The sequence below is a fragment of the Alnus glutinosa genome, chromosome 3, assembly GCF_958979055.1.
Source record: "Alnus glutinosa chromosome 3, dhAlnGlut1.1, whole genome shotgun sequence".
Classification (NCBI taxonomy): domain Eukaryota; kingdom Viridiplantae; phylum Streptophyta; class Magnoliopsida; order Fagales; family Betulaceae; genus Alnus; species Alnus glutinosa.
The window spans coordinates 29,180,782-29,188,093 of record NC_084888.1 but is presented as its reverse complement, the minus strand read 5'-3'; positions in this window follow the sequence as shown (position 1 = coordinate 29,188,093).

Genomic DNA, 7,312 nt, shown 5'->3' with positions numbered 1-7,312 from the left:
TTTCTTATTTGTAGTTTTTTAGTTTCTAATTATACATAGGGACACGTGTCAATTTTTTAAGCCATGTGATGTGGAGTTCCATCAATTTTTGGACGAAAGTATCATCTCCGCCTTTAGCCATAAACAAGGTACCATTTACGAACCATATGGGACAAAAAATAAAGTTGTTAATCCACATGAGGCAAAAAGGTATTTAAGTAATAAATTATCTTTGTCGGCAAGCAAATGAAGGAGTAGTTAGTATATCGATCAGGATTGATTAACGCTAGAATTGTACCTTGTCTTCCTCTAAAAATGATGTTTTTAAAATTATCATTTAATTTGTGATCGATCACTATTAAATCTTTTTTATCCAACGATGATTTTAATAGCCACATCTTCCTTTAAAAATAATGTTGTTTTTAAAATTATCATTTAATTTGTGATCGATCACTATTAATTTTTTTTTATCTAACGATAATTTTAATAGCCACATCTTTTTTTTTAAGAACACAATAGAGACAGAAAATGAACTTCTAGAATTACGCATCGGGATTAGGTTGCCTTTGGGATTCTTAAAATAAACTGGCAAAGAATCTCACCATTTCAAGTAAAACGAAGATAAGTCATTTTATTATCAACATTTTCTTTTGTTGTATTTAATAATATAACGTCATATCATATAAAATGTTTAAATGATGTGATAACATATTGGGCAATGATACATGCACTGCAAGTACACAACTCGAATGCACATTAGGGTGGGATCCACACATCCATCTCCCTCCTTCACATGAGATGTATTTGGTAGTGTTTGAGACTAATTACCAACGATCAAGGCGATGAGAGGCATAAAATTCTGGAACTTCAACTCTAAAACTGAAGTCTCCATACTGCTTATCTTGAACATATTGTTCAAGAATCAGAACTTGCATGATTGTGATACAGGTTCTCGAAATTTGATTTTATTGTCAATATCGCAATGCATCTCCATGTTTCGCACTGCTAGATGCGGGATTAATTGCATAACTTGTCTTTGCAAGTCTTCAATCATCATATCTTGTATATTGGATTCATGGTAGGGGACTTCTTCATTCGAAACCTATAAAATGCCAACCACGACCATCAGTCATGAAAAGTGATGAAAAGATTACCTCAAGAAGACACTAAGCTCTGTTACCAACTAACGCGAGAAGAAATAAGATTATTCTGACAATGTATAATAGCAGCAAATTTAATAAACTGGGAATGAAACTCGAAGAAGAAAAATAATGATTAGGGAAGGGAAAGAGCCTAGTCGCCCCAAATAAGCAAACAAAGAATAACTCTTAAGACTAAAATATTATTGATACTCAAAAACTTAATTGTTTCATTGAGTGTGTATCACTAAATATAGACTAAGATACACCCCAAATTTAACAAGGAAAAAAACACTTAACTAAACTAAACAAATCCTAATTGAAAAATGAAAACTAAAACACACATGCATAAATATAAAAAAGAAAATCTATTCATAATGGAAAAGGAAAAACCAAATCCTTATTGAAAAGGAAAACTAAAACACATGCATAAATAAAATAAAAACAACACTAATGTTTGTATTCTCATGCATGTGTTATAACTACAAGAGTTGAATACTTAATAATTTTATCATACGCTTCATTTATAGCTCAATGGCTTTATATAGAGATTACATGAAAGAAATAGACCTCAATAGAAATACATGAATATAAGATAACTAATGAAATATAACTGCTAATTTACTAAAGTTCTAATGAGATAATACATCTCTTATTCTCAATTAAGAGTCTTGCAGACTCCTTCTGGCCTACGGCTGTAGACCCCTAACTGAATATGGCAGATTAATAGATTATTAAATCAAAGATACACTTGTTTCAAAGCTCACTAGCTTCAATCTAAAATCTAGATATATATTTAACTAAAATAAGTCCTATTGACAAGTGAACTAGGAGATTAAGAAACACAGCCACCTTACGAAGAGTTGACAATTTATACAACAACAAGCTAGCGTGTAATCTCCTAATCAGAATTCATACAAGAAGTTCTCAAACACTTTCATATGTGCAGATTGCAGAGCGATGGCAATTGATAAGTTGCCGTCATTAGTTGGACTTGGTAATATATTCCATAAGAAAAAAAAAAGGAAAGAAAGAAGAAGAAGCTCAAGCTAACAAAGACCCCATTCACAGATACACTCTACTATAAAAGCTCTAAAAGCCTCTAAAATAAATCTAGAAGTCCCCAACAACTAGTTCTGAAGCACACTTTACCCTCGATCAACATGGAAACACAACTTACAAAAGAGTATGATAAATCAATCACATAGTCAATCCAATAACAGCAATAAAGTCAATCCAATACAAAAAATCCTGATTCCACTATGCTATAAAATCAAATATAGATTCAGATCACAGTAAATTGCAAGATTTCAACCTCAAAGCACCATGTTATAATCTATCTTTTGTGACCAAATTCAATAATATACACAAAGATGATATCAAATCGAACCTAACTGTCTCAAAACAAGGTAAACACAAAACTGGATTCAAATAACATATATATTGCAAATGTTAGGTTCTACTGAAAACTAAACTAATTAGGGTCCTTTTGGGTTTGGGATTTCAAAAAGTGCGATTTAAAATAATGATTTTAAAATGTGCGATTTGAAAAAAGTGATTTTTAAAAACGCAGTTAAGCGTTTGGCAAAATCGCAGTTTAGCCTTTAAAATCATAAATTAGCCTTTAAAATTTTGCGTTTTCAAAAAAACACCATCTTACCTGCTATTTGAAAAAACAGATTTTTTGTGTTTTCAAATCGCAATTTTTAAAAACGCAGTTCCCAAACGATTTATGTTTTACGATTTAGTTTAAAATCGCACTTATTGTCTACGGAATCGCAATCCCAAACACACCATTAATAGATTAGCGCTACCTATACATCCAGGAAAGACAAAGATTCCTACTTTTGAAGAATCGCCTTTGCCCGCAGGCTTAATAATATTAAGAACAACATGATTGTCACCCATTTCCAATCCAAGGGAACAACAAAGCCAGTTCCTTTTGTATTATTCAACACAGCACAAGCTTATGAAAACATACAGCCCAAAGCAAATCTCCGGACCTGGGTCGTTTCAATTTTCACAACTACGTACATTTCAAACTTTCAATTGGGCAGGCCCCCCAACAGGCGACAGTCAAACTGTGGTGTCAAATTTTGTTTTTATCATATGTTGTTGTTGGCCTAGCCTATTCCATTTTCCTCATCACATTTCAAACTTTCAATTGCACTTACGGTAAGAATAGGGTGCCCACTAAATAATCTGCCTAAACCTACAATCACATAGATTGTTATTGCAGGTGAAGAAATTGATGTAGACCCTTATGCAAGCTATGATGTCTTCCATTGAGAATCTCAAGAACCTTTAGCTTGGATTGCTGACTAGCGATAAGTCAGTTGAAAAATGCTAGGGATATTTAAAGTTTTATAAAAGGAAGCTTACAAACTGACATGAATCCTCACATGAGGCTCCACATCAGCTTAACATTAAAATAAGTTAAAACAAATTTTAGTACATGGAGACAAAAATACCCTTCCATCTCCGGTTGAACCCGTAGCCGGCCGTTCTCCCCTCTCATCGGCCATTCGTCTCTCCCGGGGTCCAAGTCTCCGACAGCCAGAAATCTGACCAGATCTGGCCTTCTCGAACCCAGATCCTGCCGAGAATCGATTGTCCATTCCCATACCCAGTTCCGAACCGAGCATCGAGCATCCATTCCCGAACCCAGATCCGGCCGAAAACCCACCCCTGTCGTCGTTCCCTTGCTTTGTCCTCGCCAGCCGTTCTCCATTCTGGCTAGTGAATCTGGGTTCAACCAGATCTACTGGTCGGGCTTCCACTGGGCTGGTTCGGCCGGACACCGAAACCCATGCAACGGCTGGATCTCCCTCTCCTTCTCGACCATCTGGGTATCGACCAGGTCTTCTTGGTCGGCCATGATTGGAGGCTGGCCGGGATGTAGACTTCTATTGGGGCGGGTGAAGGGCATTTTTGTCTTTATAGAAGATGACACGTCAGTTTGTAAAAGCCCCTTTGTAAAACTTTAAGTACCCTAGTATTTCTCAAATCAGATTTGCTTCTTCTTCTTCTTCTTCTTCTTCTTTTTTTTTTTAATTTATGCCGCATGTGGCATGTTATTATGCTCAACAATAAGGTTAATTTTTTGTCATAACTTTTATTATGTAATAGAAGCTGTAGTATATTTTTATTAGAGAATTTGTTCAAGATATTCCGATGCGTTATATAAGGTAGTAGTTGTAATGTCTCGGCTTTGAAAAAAAAAAAAAAGGTCAGATTGTTACAGTTTGGTATCATAGAGGTTTAGTTCTAAGGATCCTAGGAATTGATCTCATTAGTGTTTGGGTCTATTTTTTTGGGCTTTTTATTTTCTGTATCTTTTTATTTATTTATTTATTTTTTTTTTTGCATTAGTGTTTGGGTCCTCTGAACTCTTTACACACTTTCAACCACCTTTACTGGTAGCTCAAGTCTCCGACAGCCAGAAATCTGACCAGATTTGGCCTTCTCGAACCCAGATCCTGCCGAGAATCGATTGTCCATTCCCGTACCCAGTTCCGAACCGAGCATCGAGCATCCATTCCCGAACCCAGATCCGGCCGAAAACCTACCCCTGTCGCCGTTCCCTTGCTTTGTCCTCGCCAGCCATTCTCCATTCTCGCTAGTGAATCTGGGTTCAACCAGATCTACTGGTCGGGCTTCCACTGGGTTGGTTCGGCCGGACACCGAAACCCATGCAACGGCTGGATCTCCCTCTCCTTCTCGACCATCTGGGTATCGACCAGGTCTTCTTGGTCGGCCATGATTGGAGGCTGGCCGGGATGTAGACTTCTATTGGGGCGGGTGAAGGGCATTTTTGTCTTTATAGAAGATGACACGTCAGTTTGTAAAAGCCCCTTTATAAAACTTTAAGTACCCTAGTATTTCTCAAATCAGATTTGCTTCTTCTTGCTTCTTCTTCTTCTTCTTCTTTTTTTTTTTTTTTTTTTTTTTTTTTTTTTTTTTTTTAATTTATGCCGCATGTGGCATGTTATTATGCTCAACAATAAGGTTAATTTTTTGTCATAACTTTTATTATGTAATAGAAGCTGTGGTATATTTTTATTAGAGAATTTGTTCAAGATATTCCGATGCGTTATATAAGGTAGTAGTTGTAATGTCTCGGCTTTGAAAAAAAAAAAAAGGTCAGATTGTTACAGTTTGGTATCATAGAGGTTTAGTTCTAAGGATCCTAGGAATTGATCTCATTAGTGTTTGGGTCTATTTTTTTGGGCTTTTTATTTTCTGTATCTTTTTATTTATTATTTTTTTTTTTTGCATTAGTGTTTGGGTCCTCTGAACTCTTTACACACTTTCAACCACCTTTACTGGTAGCTCAAGTTTTTGGTATCCATGCCACGAATCAATAAACCCACGTCATCATGTATTATCTCTACGTACTTGCTTTCTTAGGTATTTTTTGTTGGATTACCCAACTTTAATTTTTTATAATTTTCTTCTATGTTATTTGTAGTTATTTTTCATGTAAAACCTTAACTCTATATGTACCCCCACTAGACAACTGCCAAAATTAGAAATAGTAATGGCCGGCCGGACCGCACTTTACTATATATATATGCGGCTATTTTAGCATTAAATGTCGTACCCAACGCAGGTCACACTAATTATTCCTACCAAAACAATCATAAATAGCATAGAAAATCGTACCCAACACAATTTTCAAAAATTAGATTGAGCTCCGTATCAGTATCCACCGTATACTCCACCAACACTTATCTACAGAGTTATCAACATTCATTTGGTGAATGTTATATTTTGACAATTTAGGTGTTTTTGTGTTGAATTTGTAATTCGTATTTATTTGTTAATGTTTAAGTTTGCTAGCTTGATTGTTATACTTATTGAATATATATATATATATAGGAAAAATTATATTTTAGCCCCTCAAATTATTACATGTTTTGCAACTAGCCCCATAAACTACCAACATTCCGATTTCGACCCTCCAAATTAATAAAACTTTTGAAAAAGGTCCCATTTGACGAAATATCCCCATACTACCCTTGCCACATGTCATTTTTCAATTAAAAAATAATTTTTTTTATAAAAGAAATACTAAAAAACTAAAAAAAAAAAAAATTATAAAAGTAAACTAAAAAAAACTTAAATTTTATTTTTATTTTTTTAAAAAAAGAAAAAAGGAAAATGGGTTGTCTGCCCCTTAGCTCCTTTCTATTTTTTTTCTAAGTTTTTTTTTATTTTTTAATTGAAAAATGACAAGTAGCAGGTGTGATATGGGAATATTTCGTCAAATTGAGCTTTTTTCAAAGATTTTGGTAGTTTGGGAGGCCGGATTCGAAGTATTGATAGTTTGTGGGACTAGTTGCAAAACATGTGGTAATTTGGGGGGCTAAAATGTAATTTTTCCTTTTGTAAATATTGATTATTATGAATATTTTGAGGTTATATCCACCATCATTTTTTTTTTCTCGGTTCTACATTTTTTCAGTATTGCATTATATTTTCAAAACAAACTCAAAAAATAAAATTGATCAAATTATTTTTAAAGCATTTAAAATAGTCTCATTAACTGTTTGCAGATAGCGGATACCTATCAGCATGTTTGATACCAATTCTACCTCCATTTCACTCTATTTCACTCAATTGATATGGTAGTATTCATCACCCTTTATACCAGCTCTTATTAAAATACATTAAAGGCTGATGAATAGTGACACTGTTGTTAAAGTATTCAATATTAAATGATTAAACTTACTTATTCCTGTCAAATAATTAAGCTTTTGGGATGAGTGGTAACGGTGATAAGCGGTGATTTAACATGGTATCAGAGCAAACACTACAAATGTATCGGCTTTTTTGACATTTAACTGCATAAGTTTTACATAGTGAATTTACATGTATGGTAATGAAATAAAGAAATAGAATTGTATGACATGACCACCGATTATCTGAAATGTTGTGAGAATATGGTTGAAAAGTTATTTTGTAGCATTTGCATATTATATTATACAAACTTGATCCTATGGCCCAGTTGATGAGATAACAATTTGTACATTGGATCCAAGTGCTATTTGTGACCGAGGCAACTACTTACATAGCAAGGTCATTAGTTACGGGTATCACTAAGTTGAGTGATGTCACCTGAGGTCGAACCCTGTAGATTAGCTAGTGGATATCGTGCTATGTGCATCGCCCGTTTGCCATAGTGTTATACC